Below are 18,324 nucleotides of genomic sequence, written 5' to 3'. Positions count from 1 at the left end.
GAAATTTAAAGGCAAAAATCAGAGATTGCTAAGATGGAGTTTAATGTTACAGGAGTTTAATCTTGATATTAGACATATCAAAGGCAGAGACAATTTAATTGCAGACTGTCTCTCTCGTATTTAGAGTTTATTGTTGTTCACTTTCAAGAAATTTTACTTTAGAGTAAAAAATTTTGAGTACTTAAATCTTTTTCAAGATTACATTTGTAAAGAAAGATTTTTCTTTGAAAAATTTTCTTTTTTTGAAGAGGGGGTGTGTTATGTAGGTCATTTACCCCACACTCATCATGACCTGAGTTCAATTAGTCTAGAACATTCTCAAGGTCACTGCCCTTGATGACCTAACAACCTTGAATTCAATTAGTCATGTTTGGAATGTTCTGGAAAGTTGATTAGTTGTGTAAGGGAGATAATTTTAGAACAGTAATTAGCATGTCAATAAAAGTTCTAGATTGTTCTTATATGCCTTTATAAAAGGGACGTGCTCAGCTTCCAGTCAGACTTTTGGGATCGTGTCTCTTGTGTGTTACTAAACTCCAGCAGTAGTCATTCTCAAGACCTTTCAAGACCTTCACTGCCAACGCTGGATTTATACTGTGGACTTTGTGCAGTTTCAAGCCTGCAAGCCAAAGGACTGTTCATTCATCCGACTGACTGTTACAACTCTGAGACTGGAGCTTTGCCGTCCCAGCTGAGATAAGTAGTCTGTACACTTTTAAAGCTTGTACTCTGTCCCTAACTTAGCAATTAGTTTTGTTTTCGTAATAAATTTTGTTTTAAACGGAAACTGCTGAGTTCACCCTTTTGTTCGTTTTCTCTGCACGTAACATTGTTGAAAGTCTTTTCAGGTCTCTTGCCAAGATGAAATAAACACCCAACAAAAGGCAGGCCCCACGGTCCTGGGGGTAGTCGATATTGTCGGTGTAGAAATTTTACAGCAAACGCAACAGTCGCGCAGAAGACAAGAAAGGTGATTATATGGGTAAAAGCGTCAGACATGCCAAGAGCGTCCATGATTACTTTTCAAATAACACCGTGTACTGTCCTACAAGAGTAACTCATTAAGGTACGTGAGAGGTCAGAAAGTTAGCGCTTTCCATTGATCACCCCTGTCAGTCGCATTGTTCACAGTGCATTCATGCGTAGGTCTGCAAAGAAATAAAAAAATGCGCGTTAGGTCATAAAGCTATTGAATACAAGAAGAAACAAACCGAATAACCTCAGTATGACTTGTAGACTGCGTCTGCAAATCAAGAGAAAGAGATATCTGGTCTTTGAGGTTCATCAACAGATGCATGTGACATTTAAGCCTTACGATGTCACTTCGAAGTTGCATGCGCTTTGGACCAGTGGATTCTGTGGATTCGAACTCGCCCCGAGTCTGCTGTGGCTATTCGTATACAGACAAAAAGGGAAAAACCGTACCTATGCTACGACACTTGCCCATCTACGTACATGTGAGGTTTAGGCGGATAAGGGAGCGTTCAGTTATTACGACCGGAGGTGGGCCGGCAAAATCCAGGGGGAAGGGGTGTCACCTTAAATTTGAAAACTGCAAGGGGCTGGATTCATGTACTTTTTTCAAACAGCACAGGGGCCACTTGATTTTCATAAGTATCCATCCCGTCAAAAGGCATTTACAGTTTTCAAAAATACTAGGAAATAAAAATGATTCACTGGCTGATTTCGTTCTCTGAAGTCGTTTGACTGTAAACCTTAATAAAAGTATATTATCTGTCGCATGAACAGCTTGCCTTGGCAACTCTTGTCATTTAAGCTAGATGAGGGCAATGAACAATTCCTATCACTTACTTATTAGAGATATTGCAAGGTTTGTCAGGAAAAATATTTCATAGTCTACCTGTAGACTAGCATGACAAGTGCAATTCTACTTTTAGGTGAAATTGCAATATCATGATTGTTGTTCACATATAAACTTTCAAAGACCCTATTTGAATCAAGTAAATTTGTATCAATTGTCAGACACTTATAAAAGCACATATTTAGTTAGTTTAGTATTGTAAAAAATATTCATAGTTTACTCATAGACTTCAATTTACAGTGAATCAACATTTTTGGCGAACATAAAAAAAAAAACCCATTTCTTGAACACATGTGCACTTGTAATACCCTATTTTAATTAAGTACGGTAATGCCAATAATCAAACGTCTATAAATACACAGCTAATGCTAGATTTATATCGGAAAAATTATCCATAGTTTTTTCATAGAATACAATGCATTGTGGATCCACATTTTCAGTGCCATTCCAAAATCAAATTTCTTTGACACATATGCGCTTGTAACAATCCTATTCTAATAAAGTCCAATTATGTCAATTATTCAACATCTATGTCTGCACAAGTATAGCAAGTTTTATATTCGAGTTTTGTCATTGTGTCTCATGGATATTATATAAACATGTTCGGTTTAATTCAAAATACAATTTTTGTATTCATACTAGATGTAATCACCCTATTCCAACCGAGTACATTTATCATGCATAGATATTGATAATTTTATATTGAAATAGTATTATTCACATTTTTCTTATAGACTTCCATGTAAAGTAAATGAACATTCCAAATATCAAAGTTTTCGTATACACACATGCACGTTTTACCTGGCACTTCAAGGAAAGTACATTTACATGAATTAACCAACACGTTTAAATGTACGGCTTGTTTTTGCATAGGAAAATATTAACAGTTTGCCTAATAGACTCCCATGTATTATGATTTTTTATTTCAGGACCAAAGAACTATATCAACCAGATTTTGAGTTCTGATAGTTGCGCAAAAAATGGCGACCCATCCAAAAAGGCTTGCACGGAATTTAACAACCGTTCAAAAATATTTGGGGCAAGAAATTGCACCCTGCCTAAAATTTCTGTCCAATCCCTTTGAGAGGGGATTTCAAATTTATAGAAAGTCAGAAGGTAGATTTGAACGCATTGTGAGTTTGTTAGTGGGGATCATATGGAAATCCTTTTTGAAATCTATCGCCCCCACCTCCAAGTGTGTTTGTGAATGTAGCTTTACTCAAGCAATAAGGGGGGGGGGGGGTCATGAAATTTTGTCATCTCAAAATGGGGTTATCAAATTTTTATGGGAATAGAGGAGGGGTGGGGTTTAACTTATTTTGACTGATGCACAGGAAGAATTTACCGGGCCCGGTCATAATGACTGAACTGACGGCCTTATTCGGTAAAAGGAAAGCGTTAATGCTCTTTTTTCTTGTCTTTGTTTTTCTGACCACCTCGGGACTATATTTCTACAACCGTTATTGTCTTATCACCGACAACGATGTGATTGCTCTGCGTCTTAGCATTTTTGTGTTATGTTCACAAACACCACTGAATAGGACGTGAAAAAAATGAGTATTCATTACTGGTGACTTGACAATACAGTGGGACTGAAAAGGGAAAATTGGACAAAATGGTATGACAGCCAATTCAAAGTTTCATGATACATCTACCTTGAACCAAACATAATAAAAAAATAACTTTTAACAAACACATTAGCAGTTCTGTACTCATTGTACACAAATATTTAGAACAGTCACTCTTTCAGACCCCGAATGTCAACCAGAAATATTACGAAACTGCTCCATCCAATATGCTGTGTCAAAATAACATTACTTGTTTAAGACTTATACAAATAGACTCATCGATATCACAGTAACGCTCTGATCTTATGCAGAATGTTTGTGGATTTTATGTTTGCAGTCAATACAGTCAGAGAATAATCTATGCTAATTTACACCCGCGTCTGTAACCTATGGAGTTTCATCGGACAGGAAGTTTCGGTATAGAGGACGTGAAGTCAATAATTTTGATTGGGATTACATTAACTTAGCACAATATTGGCCGCTATTTGACTTTAGACCTTATTTGAGTTTTGTTGAATTGCAGGTAAAGAATGGCAGTATTCCACTATATTTTTTCAATGAATTGACATCAAATGATCACTAATTCATAAAGTGAATAATGTTTAGCCCAGAAGTCCAGAATTCTAAGTTTAAGCTCTGTTACTGCAAATAGCTAGACGAAGTTTGTACACTTCACTGACAAACTTCCTAAAAACAGATGAAAGAAGGTTACTATACGCATTTATTGAGTCGAAAATTGTAAATTGTGTTGTAATATCAAGGCTGATCGTTCGTTTCGTAGCACAAAGTTCATAATATTTTATTTTACAGAAAGTGTGTTTGTGTCAAACAGTTGTCTCACTCACTGGAAATAATGTTCTTGTGTCAAGTTTACTTGTCACATGGTCAAGTATAATAATGTTCATCAACTGTGGTGTAGTTTTATATGTAAAGTAACGAGGTGATCATTGTACACTAAAAGTTAATATTAGTAGAAAAACCCGTTAAAGTTGCGGATGTTATGGAAACGAGACGGGGGGCCCAGATACGATTGAAGACTTATTTGGTGCGCCACTGGTTCTTATCTGTTGAAACAATGTCTTTATTGACTGCACGCATCTCAATTAAGGGTACATACCGAGTAAAATAAGCTTATCTGACAATGAATAACCTAAAAGTGATGACATTCCCTTTAATAATATAGTATGTATAATGAATTCAGTGAATCGGTTGAGTTGACACAGTATGTCAGGTTCTCAATATCCTCAGGGGCTCATAAAGAACTGACAATACAAAGCTAGATCACTATGTCTTTGAGTTTAAGCTACAAACAGTTGACAATTTGAACGTTCAGAAAAGACGTATACATGAAAAAGTAAGAAGTTAGGAGAAAAAATCTGATCGCCATGGTGATGTGAATTCTTATCATACGAAAACAGGGGTTCATTCATTATGGTAAAGAACTAAGTCTGCCCAAAGAACTGAAACTTATCTTGTAAGAATAATTTGCAACAGATAACAGAGATAATTCTCAATAAGCTCAAGCTTAATCTTCTATGTACTGATATTGAAATGGTTAACAGATAGCATCTCCGTCAAAAGTCAGTGATATATGTAACAAATCGTACAAAACGTTTAAGTAAAACGGGTCCAGTAGGAGAAAAATTGCAATACCCACAAAAGACGAAGTCTATTTGGAAGTGCAAATGATTCAAGGAACTTTTAAATATTTCCAATAATGTTCACTGTCACTTGTTTTAATTACAAATATATTAATATAATGGTAATAGTAATTGATTATGAGTGATTAATAAGGTGGATAAATAAGCGTATAGCTATTTGCTAACGGCTCGATGACATCAAATAAACAAAAAATATTCTCATTTCCCACAAGGGGCTATCACAATGTCTAATCATGTGCAAGATACCTTGTTTAAAACAAACAAAACTCGGATATAAAGATAAATAGCGCTTAACATCGTTGATATACAATCAGTGCTTCAGTGCTCAGTACTTCTCGCGACAATTAGATATTTATCAGATCAATATCTGTACCAGTTTTCACCAAATTCGGTGCCATAATTTCGGAGTTATGTCACTAATTGCAAAGTTCATGAATTATGCAAATATACTCTCAATTAACTTCACTCTAGCTACTTAATGCTTCTCAACATGGTGAGATATCTGTCGGATCAGTACATCCAGCAGACTTCATCAAATTTGGTGCTGTTTATTCGGAATTGTATGATTAATTACAAAACTTAAAAAATATGCAAATGAGCAATTTATTAACTCGACACCGCTCACTGCTCCTCAGTACAACTAGATATCAATAATCGTGGAGGGTGTCATCAAATTTAGTGAAGGAATTTCAGAGTTATATCACTAATAACAAAAGTTTATTAAATATGCAAATGAGCAGAACATTGACATGACAATCACAGTATCATCATAAATTCCGAGATTGTCATCTGTCAAAAGTTTCATGAAATTTTGTACATTATTTCTTGATATCCAATTACCCCCAATAGTTCCAGTCGTGTAATGGGTAACCCCTTATTCATTGATCTCATTAGCATTTTAATCTACGAGAATATGGGCCCCTATTATTTTAATTTTGTCATATTATATTAATTTTTTATCGGTAGTTTTCATACTTTTGAGAGGTGCGGTTTTGCCTGGGTATTTCGGTCGGACGGTCTGGTGTTGCCGTTGGGTGAGGGGAGAATTTTCTTTTCTCACGGTTCAGTACACAGAAAGGGTACAGCAATTCTGTTTCAAAAAATATTGATATCCGTGTAAGAAACATCATCTGTGACGATGATGGTCGTTATATTATTCTAGATGTAATATTGAAATTGATACTTTCCTGTTATATAATCTTTATGCACCCGCTACAAATATTCACTGTCAGGTCGAATTCTTCCAGCGTATTCTTAATTTGCTAACCAATTGTAATCCTCAACAGATGTCAAATCTTGTGATTGGTGGAGATTTCAATTCTAGCTTGTCAGCTGTTGATCGATGTAGTTGTAGAAGATGGGCTCAGTATGTCATTGAGAAACATTTTGTAATTTCACAAATTGAGCAGCTCATCTTTGATTTTGACCTTCAAGAGATTTTTCGCGCCAAACATAATGATGAAACCAGTTGTGTTATGAATAATGGTTTCACTTCAGGATGCTTTGACTTAAAAAGGGAAGAGGTGACCCTCTTTCACCTTATCTCTTATTTTTTTTTTTTAATTTTTTTTTCTTTATTTAACAGTTATTGAAGTAGGTATCAATACAACATGTAAAAGGTCTTAAGTATGAAAAGTCAACTATTGACGAAAAACACATTTCAGCAGAGATACCAAAAGTTATAAGTAAATAAATCATTTTCTTGCTTTTTAGCATTTTTTGTAACCATATACAGTTTTTTCCACTTTTCTTTAGCTTTAGTCTCATTTATATAGCTTTCACACAGAATACAAAACTTGAGGTCTGTTTGAAATAAATTGTGTACATTTAACTTATTTAGACACCATGCTTTAAAGACTGCATACATGGCAATTGATAAAATATGATTGACAGCTGCATTATCGGATGCTACTATTACTGATACCATGTTAAGAATTGGATCTATACCAAAGTATTTTCTAATCATGGATCTTATTTTGTCCCAAAAATGTTGTATCTTAATACAATGAAAAAATATATGCTGTTGATCTTCCACAACGTTACACTTGTCACATAGAGGAGATGCTCTTAATTTCCATTTGAATAATTTGTACCCATTTGGTAAGATACAATGAATAAACTTAAAAATAAAATTACAAAGCTTTTATCCATGGCACATTTCGTACATCTATTATCCCAGATAAAATCCCAGTTCAATTGTTGTAAACCATATTTCCTACTCCACATAGCTTCTACATAAGATCTCTTCCCTTTCTTTTCAATTAAGTTCAAATACAATTGTTTAACCTTAATATTAACATCAGTTGTGGTCACATCCATTGCAGTGCTCGATTCAGATAAAAGGCTTAGCCAAGGTTTTAAAGCGTTTGATAACATAAAAAATTCACTAACATAATTACTCTTATTAACAAGTAGATTTGTTATCTTATCAAAATCTATTTTATCCCTGTGACTATGTCCTTCACGAAAATATATACCTGATTTGATCCATTCAGGGAAAAACAAAGTTTTATTTTTAAACGAATGAATTGATTAGACCATAGCACTTCCATAAGTAAGGACTCTGCCGTACTTGGTGCTTTCACCTGTCTTTCAAGGCACTCGTGCATAAATAAAATCATTTCCTGTAAAAAGAAGGAAGAGCAGTGGTTTCAGGACAATATTGAGGTTTTGTAAAATTGCTGTAAAAACAAATGTAGTCAATATAGTTGACTAAATAAAATTTGGAATAAGCGTCCAACTGGGATTTTCTCCTCCATCTGTATGTATGTACTTACACAAGCGCATTGATCATGACGCTTTAAGTGCCTTATTTTGCTCTAAAATATCAACCATTCTGATTCCACCTTTCTTATAATCTCCAATAATTGTATTTCATGCAATTGCATGCGTTTTAGAGTCCCATAAAAGATTAAAAAACAACGCATCTATTAGCCTCAGTTGATAGGGTGCAAAATCTACCATAGAAAGTGGATAAATACATTTCGACACTGCAAAAGTTTTAAGATTGCGACTTTCCCATACAATGTAAGATTTCGATTACTTCATACTTTTAGAGTGTTAGAAACTTTTTGGAGTGTCTCCTGCCAAACCAACTCTTTACAAAGTTGGATACTGGTGTGGAAATACATTCCTAAAGACTTGATGGGTTTATCAGACCAGCTTATTCCAGCAATAATATCACTTCTGGTCTTCCATTTACCTATCCATATACCATCTGTCTATGTGTATTCAATTGTGTACCGGCGACTTCGCCAAAGCTCTTCACTGTACGAAGTGCTTCATGGACACTATTTTCATTTGCTAAGAATAGGGTTGTGTCATCAGCTACTTGGAAATTTTAATCTGTGTTGATCTATTAATTGATTTATTTTTGATAGTAATACCATTGATATTATCGTTACTACGGATTGCAGTTGCAAGAATCTCGACTACCAGTAGGAATAATAACGCTGACAAAGGACAGCCTTGTCTAATTCCTCTGGAAGGCTGAAAAGGTTTTGAAACATACCCATTGTTAATCACTGCAGATCGATTACCACTATAAATCGTCTTAACATGACTGATAAAGTTATTAGAAAAATTAAATTTCTCAAGTGCTTTAAACAAAAAGGCATGTTCTACTGTATCAAAGGCTTTTCTAAAGTCGAGAAATAAAATGGCACCAGGTAAATCCTCGATATCAGTATAATGAATGATGTCATACACCAAGCGTATATTTTGTCCGATGTACCTTCCAGGAATATACGCAGTTTGATCAGAATGAATGATTTTATGAAGTACTCTCTTCATTCTGTTAGCAAGTGTAAAAGCAAGAATTTTATAATCTGTATTTAACAGGCTGATTGGACGCCAGTTATCGAGATTTGTTCTTTCATTTTTTTTGTACAAGAGTCTAAGAGCAGCAATGCGTTGACTATGACTAAGCATTCCTTTCTCAAGACACTCACTGATTGACTGGTAGACGATATCCCCAATAGACTCCCACAACGTTTGGTAAAATTCAGTCGGTAGACCATCTAACCCAGGCGCTTTTTCTTTTTTCATTTTGAAGACTGCGGTTTTGCACTCGTTTATCGAGATTGGGCTATCCAAGAATTGTTTATCCTCATCTGATAACACATTGTCAACCTTAATTTGCTCAAGATACTGTATAATGTTATCAGTAAGTGGCTTACGAGAGGCGAACAAATCTCGATAATAATCAACAATAGTTTCTAGAATCTCACTATTACCAGAAATTTCGATCATCGTCATCATCGAACATTACCCAAGGGTGTCACTTCATTGCCACACACTTTTTTTGATCGCCAAAAATGCACCTAGCATGCATCGAAATCGGTAAAATTCGACGTAGGGTCAAAGCACATTAGTCCTTCTCAATAATACTCCAACATTTTTACCTCTTATCGATGAAAAGTCGAGAAATCAGCAAGTTTTTCAGCGTATCTGGACGTCTCTTACATTTCAGATTAAAAAGGCGCGGCTGTGTATTGAGTCACGTGGGCGCTTTTCAAATCGAACCAATAGTAGAGCTCGCCAAAATGCACCCAGCAAGCATCGAGAGCGGTAAAATTCGATGTAGGGTCAGAGCCCGTATTGAATTTGCAACGCACATGTATTGTTAGGCAGCAACGCACATGTATAGTAAGGCTGTACTGAATTTGCAACGCACATGTATAGTTAGGCTGTATTGAATTTGCGACGCACATGTATAGTTAGGCTGTGTTGAAATTTGCAGCGCATACTTTGTTCTTTTCTGCAAATAGTATCAACAACGACAACAACAATAACAACAACAATAACAACAAATTTACTGAGTCCAAATATATGTTTATTTATCTTCATTTTTAAATATTAATCATCATCATCGTCATCATCGGAGATTGAATCCCCTATGGTTTACCCTTGACCCGTAGCCTTTCGTGTTCTATTTTTATAACTTCACAACCGTATTGTTGGAGAGCACCATGAATCATAGAGTTGGCAGCCGAGAAAGGAAGGCCCTTCACCATGATTCTCACACCTTCTGCTTGTCGGATGAAAGGGTTTCTTTCTCTTAGTTGTACCAAAATACCCCGAAGAACAATTCCATTTGCCATCATATTAATTCTATTTTCTTTACCGTTTACATATATACGACAGAGTCCACACAGCAAACTGAATACAAATCAGAGACTCAGGCTGGACAGATTCACAGGAAGCTATGTACACCTCCTCTATGGTCACATAGTCCTGCCGCCGAAGTCGGTCTGCCACCGGTTACGTCATTTAACAATAGAAATATCGGTTTAACGTCATCGTTAGCATGCGTTTGGTCTGCCATTTTGACTTCGTTGATGAACAAGAAAATGTTCTTGATAATACTCACTAAATGCTCGAGCTAAATACTTTTAGCGAAAGCAATACTTATCTGCTTACGTTTATGATGTCCTTGGTGAAGAAAAACTTCAGCATACGCTAACGTATTCAGAAGTTTCGATGCAGAAAAGCGCAGCCAGAACTTTGGATAAGCACCGTAGTGTAGCCTCGTTTTGGCCTCTACCTTATCTCTTTATTACATGTATAACATGGAACTACTGAGTTTAATGGTTAAAACGAGTTAAAACATACGATGTTTTAATATTTTAACGGACGAAATTAAGATTGTACAATTTGCAGATGATACAACAGCTATTTGACAAATGGACATTCTGTTGCCACTTTTATGGCTGTCATGGATAAATCTGCACAATGTTCCGCGCTCTGTGTGAACAGAGACAAGACATCGGTATTCTGGTTGGGCAGTGATAGGCATAGAACAGATAGTCCAAAGCACTTTATGTATAATTTTCCTACAATATTTCTGAAGCAAATGAGATAAATTTACGACAAATTCAGAAATGTCAAACAGATACTTACCATGTGGAGAAGTAGAAACCTTACTCTTCTTGGAAAATTACAAGTTTCAATACTCTTATCATTCCCAAGTTTCTGTATCAAGTTTCCCTTCTGCATCTTCCGAAGTATTTTCTCTCAAAACTTCACAGCATTTTAAATGAGTTTCTCTGAAATGGCAAGAAGCCTAAGCGGAATGACAATTCGATGTGTTCCTTGTGGAAAGGGTTTTTTTGTCTCACTCACCTGCTGTCCTAGTCTCAGGCCGACAAACTAACTTGGATCAAACGGTTTTATCTTTCAAAGAGACAGTGAACACTGACACCATTATATTATCTTCGGAAGAGAGGAGAGAAACTTTTTTTTGTTGTAATTATGATATATATCATATTCCATCAAATTTGCCAATATTTTTGCATAGATATTTTTCGAATGTGGGCTGATGTGACAAAGTGGGAACATCAGAATGTGATTGAGAGTATAAGTAAAATAATTTGGAATAATAAGAATATACGTATTGAGGAGATTCAGTGTATTTAGACTTGTTCACAAATGGTTTCATGTACTATACATTCACGATATTTCTACTGAGGATAACTTGCCCATTATACAAGAAAATGTAAACATTTTACGTCATGCAAATTTTACAGAAAATATGATTTTTAAGCTTTGGTGTTTAGCGAAGGCTACCCCCATTGAGCTCAGAGTGACATCTTCGGAAAATAGATCCTTAAATGTACCTTAAAAATACTTTTATCATAGGGATATATGTTATATCTCTTCAAAAATCACTACTAAATAGTATTATGAGATAATATTACTAAAACACCTTAAGAAAATGGAAGCAAAAATTATATTTGCGACATTTTTACTCTGAGCAATGATGATTGGGTCAAATATTGTCGTATCACAAAATACATGATAACTGATTCGTCAGTGAGGTGTTTTCAACAAAAGTGGCTGAATAATTTGATTTTTACAAATGATAGTCTGTTTAGAATGAATGTTGTAGAAAGTAATCTGTGTTATTTTTGCAAGTAATCTGTGTTATTTTTGCCATGTATCAATTCAAACAAAAGACCATCCCTTTATTGATTGTAGATGTTCAAAAGATTTCTGGGTGCATGTAAAAAGTTATTTTTTCAGAAATGTAAATATCAATTTAAGTAGAACTGTAATTTATCTGGGTATCCTCAACCACGACAAATTTGTTATGGTAAACTACAGTTTTTTGCAAGCTAAGTTCTTTTTGTATACATGTAAACAGAATAATAAAATACCAATTTTTGAGGCGTTTCTATCCATTTTGAAACACAAGTAACTGAGAGTAAAGCAGTCGATGGTGTAAGTAAACACAGTAAATAAGTTAAGTGGAGTGAAATAGAAAATCTTGTCAAGCCTAATAAGGCTGCATTTTTCTGTGTTGTTTTTGTTTTGTTTTATTTTTGTTTTTGTTTTGTTGTTTTTGTGAGTAAAAATAAAATCTTGTTAAAAAAACAAAAACAAAAAAACTTCTAAAACACTTAGCTTCCAATAGTAGTGTTAATTTTGTTTCGCTACACTTCGCAACATTTGTTCTCATTTGCATACAACTTTGCACCTCGTATCTTGAATTAGATAGATTATATTTCAAATAACAACTTTTATTGTTCTTCAAAAGCCATTAGTAATGTACGTGAGAGGTAAGAAAGTTAGAACTGTTCATTAATCACCACTGTGTCGCATTGTTCACAGTGCATTCATGCGCAGGCCTGGTAAAGAAATAGAATTGCGAGTTAGTCATAAAGCAATCCAATACAATAAGAAAAAACCCGAGTAACCAAACTTTGCTCTGTCAACTGCGTCTTCAGTTCAAGGAAAAAGAGATATCTAGTCTTTGGAATCAGCAGCAGATGCTTGTGCCCTTTTTAGCCTTACGATATCGCTTTGACGCAGCGCTTTAGGCGAGTGGATTCAGGCACTCGCCCTCGAGTCTGCTGTGGCCATGAACGTTGAATTCGTAGAGAAAAAAAGAAACATTCGTACCTATGCTGTAGCACTTTGCCATCTTCGTACATTTGTAGTTTTGGCGGGGTTGGTTAGCAAAATCTGGGTGGGATGGTCACCTTAAATTTGAAAACTGTAAAGTGGGTTTATGTATTTTTCAAACAGCACAGAGGGTGGGGGTCGCTCGGTTTTCATATTTGTATCCACCTCGCCAAAAGGCATTTTCAGTGTTCAAAAATATTCCGGGAAATAAAAATTATTCGCTTGGTGATTTCATTGCTTCAGCCGTTTAACTGTAAATTTGAATAAAAGTACATTGTTTTGTCATATGAACATCTTGCCTTGGTAACTCTGAGGCTAGTCTTCTGGTAAATCGAGCGATGAACAATTACTATCACTTACATATCAGAGATATTACAAGTTTTTCTGGGAAAATATTTAATGGTTTACCGGTAGACTACTATGACAAGTGCAATACTACTTTTAGGTGAAATTGCAATATCATAATTGTTGTTCACATCTAAACTTTCAAAGACCATATTTGACATTTGTATCAATTGTCGAACACTTATAAAAGCACATATTTAGTTAGTTTAGTATTGTAAAAATATTCATAATTGACTGACAATCTCCGATGAATTATGAATCAACATTTTCGTTGAAAATCAAATTTCTTTAACACATATGCATTTTTAACCATCCTATTCTGATCAAGTACAATGTCAATTATTCAACGTCTATATATGCACAAGTAAAGCAAGTTTTACATTGGGAAAAAGTTATTCACAGTTTGGTCATAGACTGTCATGTAGAGGGTGTGTGAACATTTTCGGTGAAATTCCAAAATCAAATTTCTTTATCACATATGCATGTAACCATCCAATTCTAATCAAGTACATTTATTTCAATCGTCAAACGACTATAAATGCATAGATATTTCTAGGTTTATATTGGAAAAGGATTATTCGTAGTTTTCTCATTGACTACCATGTTTAGTGAATCAACATTATCAATAAAATTCAACTACCAAATTTTTGTATACGCACACGCACTTTTCATCTACCACTTCAAGCAAAGTACATTTACCTGAAATATCAAACATATTGTAATGTACAAATGTAGCTTTCATTTTATGGGAAAATGTTAACAGTTTGCCCGTGTTTATGATTAGATATTTTAGGACTAAATCAAGCATTTTTTGCCTATGATAGTTGCACAAAAATGGTGATCGTCCCAAAAAAGTTTGCGTGAAATTTCCTTACTATTCACAAAAGCTTGCGCAAAAAATTGCTACTCTACAGAAATTTCTGTCCGATGCCTTTGAGGGGGTTTCAAAATTATAGCAAGTCAGAAGGAGAGATCTGAACGCATTGTGAATTTGTTAGAATTAGGGGGATCGTTTGAAAAAATGTGAGAACATCTTTTGATTCTATCGCCCTCTCCAAAGGTGTTTGTGAATGCAGCTTTACTCAAGCAATTTGGGGGGGGGGGGATCATGAAATTTGCGTCATCCGAATAAGGGGAGGGTAATCAAATTTTTTATGGAATGGGTAGGGGGTTCACTTATTTTGACCGATGCACAGGAAGAATTTGCCTGCCATAATAACTGAACGCTCCTTACGTTATGTTTTACTGGCGACGGTCTTTATCCCGCATAAGGAAAGTTGTAATGCTATTTTTTCTTTTATTTGTTTTTTGACCACCTTAGGATGAGATTACTACAACAGTACTGTCTTTTCACCGACAACAAAGTGAATGTCATGCCGTTTAGCATTTTTTGTTTTGTTCTCAAGCACCACTGAATAGGATATGAAAAAATTCAGTAAGCATCATGGGGGACTTTAAAATACAGTTGGACAGAAGGAAATCAAATAATATATATCCATGGCTAATTCAAAGTTTCATGATGCATCTGCCTGGAACCAAACATTACCAAAAATAACCTTTACAAAAACATTTGCAGTTTTGTGATCATTGTACACAAATATTAAAGAGGCACTCCCACTTGGTAACATTTTTAAAACACATTTTTTTAATGCCAACGGTCGATATTTGACGTGGCGACTGCGCGCAGATCGCGAGATATTGATAAAAACATGTCATTTCCCGAGCGTATTTTTCACATCCCGAAGTTTTACGATCGTTCTGATTTTGACCCGAAATCCCCCGAAGGTTTGTTGTTGTGCTGATTGACGATATTCTAGGGAGTCTACAATAAGTTCGAACGACGCAATTAATTTACTTCCCACTGCAAAGACTTTATATACAGTATTATGCCTTTACCTCAGGTAAGTTTTTTGAAACTTCTCCTTAGTTTTTGTCGTTTTCATTATTCTAAATCAGTTGTATTATATTTTTAACCAATACCACATAAACATCAGTTTTTATGTGTCAAATATTAGCCGCCTCCGATGACTACATTTTGTCGTCTGCCACACAGTACGCCGCGCTCGTGGTATGCGCGCGTGGCATTCGTCTATGCATACCACGCGGCGGCCGTTATGTATGAACCGCACATAACTGTGCTAGTCACCTATGCGAATTCTGGTGGAATCAGCCAAAAAATTGTTTCGTTTATACGCCAAATCAGTAAGACTCAGCTTTCTCCCACGGGCCATGACCGGCCGACGCCAGTGGTACTGTGGCGTACAGCAGCGTCAGTGTAGACTCGTACTCCATAGCTTCGTTGACAATGGTCCCAGTGCCGAACGTTCGATGTTCGGAAGCTGAATTTAGGTGGGCCACCGGAATTCAAACTTTTACTTTTTTGAAGACATGTTTTTATCGATATCTCGCGATCCGCGCGCAGTCGCCACGTCAAATATCGACCGTTGGCATTAAAAAAATGTGCTTTAAAAATGTTATCAAGTGGGAGTGCCACTTTAAGAACAGTCACTGTACAAGATCCCGAATGTTTACCAGAAATATCACGAAACTGTTTCATCAAATTGCTGTGTCAGGATACTTGTTTAAGACTTGTACAAATAGACTCATCGAGATCACAGTGACGCTCTGGTCTTATGCAGACTGTTTTTTTGATTTTATGTTTGCAGTCTATACAGTCACAGAATAATCTATGTTATTGTACACCTACGTCTATAAAGTATGGGGTTTCATCGTACAGTAAGTTTCGGTATAGAGGACGTGGAGTCCAATAATGTTGATGGGGATTAAATTAACTTTGCGTAATATTTAGGGGTCGTTACACGAAGTTTGGTCGATACCGCGCCGTATTCGATTGATGTGTCCGTATTGTGACGAGTTGTGCAGCAATGAGTCAAAATGAGGACACATCACCAGAATACGACGTGATATCGACCAAACTGCGTGTAATAATCCCCTTTATCATACATGCATGCCTTGGTTAGGACTTTTCTCCAATGGACGTTCCTAAATTAACGACGAAATCAACTGAAATCAACCTGACGTACTCCTCGTTGGTTGCTAAGGAGTGCTGGTAACCGTATCACTTATTGATATAATTCCGCTGATTGGCCATTCCACTTGAAGGGAGGGTTTATGGTACACTTTCAAAGCAAATAGTCAAAATATTAAAATGTTAGGACAGGTTTTTACAATTTGAAGAACGTTTATTTTAATATAAAACATAGGCTGGAGTGTGTAAAATAAGTGTGCTTTCGTGTTTGGAACATACCTCATCCCTTCGCAAAAGTGATAAGGCTCACCTAAAATCGGGTCAAAAAAAGTAAGCAAACCACAACCACAAAAACTACTCAGTTTTTGCCATTTGCAAATTGTATCAATGAACCAAATTTGATTCTCATGTGACGAGCCGTTTTTGAGATATCGGCCGCACAGACAGACCGACAGAAGGATAGATAGACAGACAGACAGACAAGCAGACATCACTACGATATTAGCTCAAGTGTGTAAACACATGAGCTAAAAAGTGAATAATGGTCAGTCCAGAATTCTTAGTCTTAAGCTTTTGTCACTGGAACTAGCTAGACGAAGTTTGTACACTTTACTGACAAGCTTCCTTACTTAACAGATGAAAGGTTACTTTACTTATTTATTGAGTCGGAAAATTGTGTAGCACAAATTTTGTAATCTTTGATCATACAGCGCACGTGTTTGTGTCTCGAAGTGAGTTGTTTCACTTGCTGGAAATAGGTCATTTTTGTATCAAGTTTACTGGTCACGCATAGTCAAATGTAATGTTCATCAATTGTAGGCGAAGTTTTATATTTAATAAAAGAGGTGACCACTGTACGTCAACTGTTGATTTTAGTTAAAAACTCTGAGAGTTAAGGATTTTATGCAAAAAACTGAGACGGAGGGGCCCTGAGAACATTGAAAACTTATTCCATGCACTATTGTTTCAACTCTGTTGAGACAATGTCTTTATTGACTCAAAACATTTCTAATTAAGTGTACATATTGCGTAATATAAGCTTAACTGACAATGAAAACCGTCAAAATATTGACACTCCGATCCCTTTAACGATATAATACGTATTATGAACTGGTCGAGTCAATACAGTGTGTGAGGTTCTCAATATCCTACAGGACTCATGAAGAATCGACAACACAAAATAAGATAACTATCGCTTCAAGCTACAAGCAAATGTCGTATTAAACGTTCGGAAAAGACTTATAAGTGAAAAAGTAAGAGGTTTAGAGAACCATTCTGATCTCCATGGTGATGTGAATTTTAAATATACGAAAATAGGGATATATACATTATGTTAGAGCCCACTCCGGATTTTGTAACCTCATGGCTAAAGCTGACCAAACAATTTCTCCTTCCCCACGTGGGAGCCATTAAAACGTGTAATGATATCTTGTTTCTATACAACAAAATAAACTCGAATATAAGGGTAAGTAATGCTTAACATAGTGGATATTGTTATGTAGGTCATTTCCCCACACCCATGACATAAGTTTAATTATTTCAGAACACTCTTAAAGTCAATCTCCCTATGACCTTGAATTCAATTTGTCATATATATGTTTATAACAAGTTAAGATAGTTTTAGAACAGTAATTAGGATATAAATGGATTTTCTAGATTGCTGTTATATCCTCTAGATAGAATCGTTGAGTATAAATAGATGCGGCACAGTTTTTCACTCCGTCTTTGTGATAGCTCCAGCAGTGTTAATTCAAGACATTTGGATTAGTCTTCAGTATTGTTAATTTCAGGGCTTTTAAGGCCTTCACACTCAGCCCAAAAGCATGCAAGCCAAAGGCTTTCTCATTCATCAGTCTGTCTGACTCAGTTCAGGAGCTTTTTGAAGCCCCCTTGAGATTAAAAGCCTGTTAACTTTTACAGTTTGTACAGTAGTTAGTGATTTGTTTTATATTTTTTGATAATTTTTTTTTTAAGAAAATCGCTGGCTTCAACTTTCTTTTCTAACATAACAATATTCAATCATACAACTAATTT

Source organism: Ptychodera flava, chromosome 10 (genome assembly GCF_041260155.1).
Source record: "Ptychodera flava strain L36383 chromosome 10, AS_Pfla_20210202, whole genome shotgun sequence".
NCBI classification, from domain to species: Eukaryota; Metazoa; Hemichordata; class Enteropneusta; family Ptychoderidae; genus Ptychodera; species Ptychodera flava.
The sequence above is the reverse complement of the archived record's forward strand: the minus strand, read 5'-3'. Positions refer to the sequence as shown.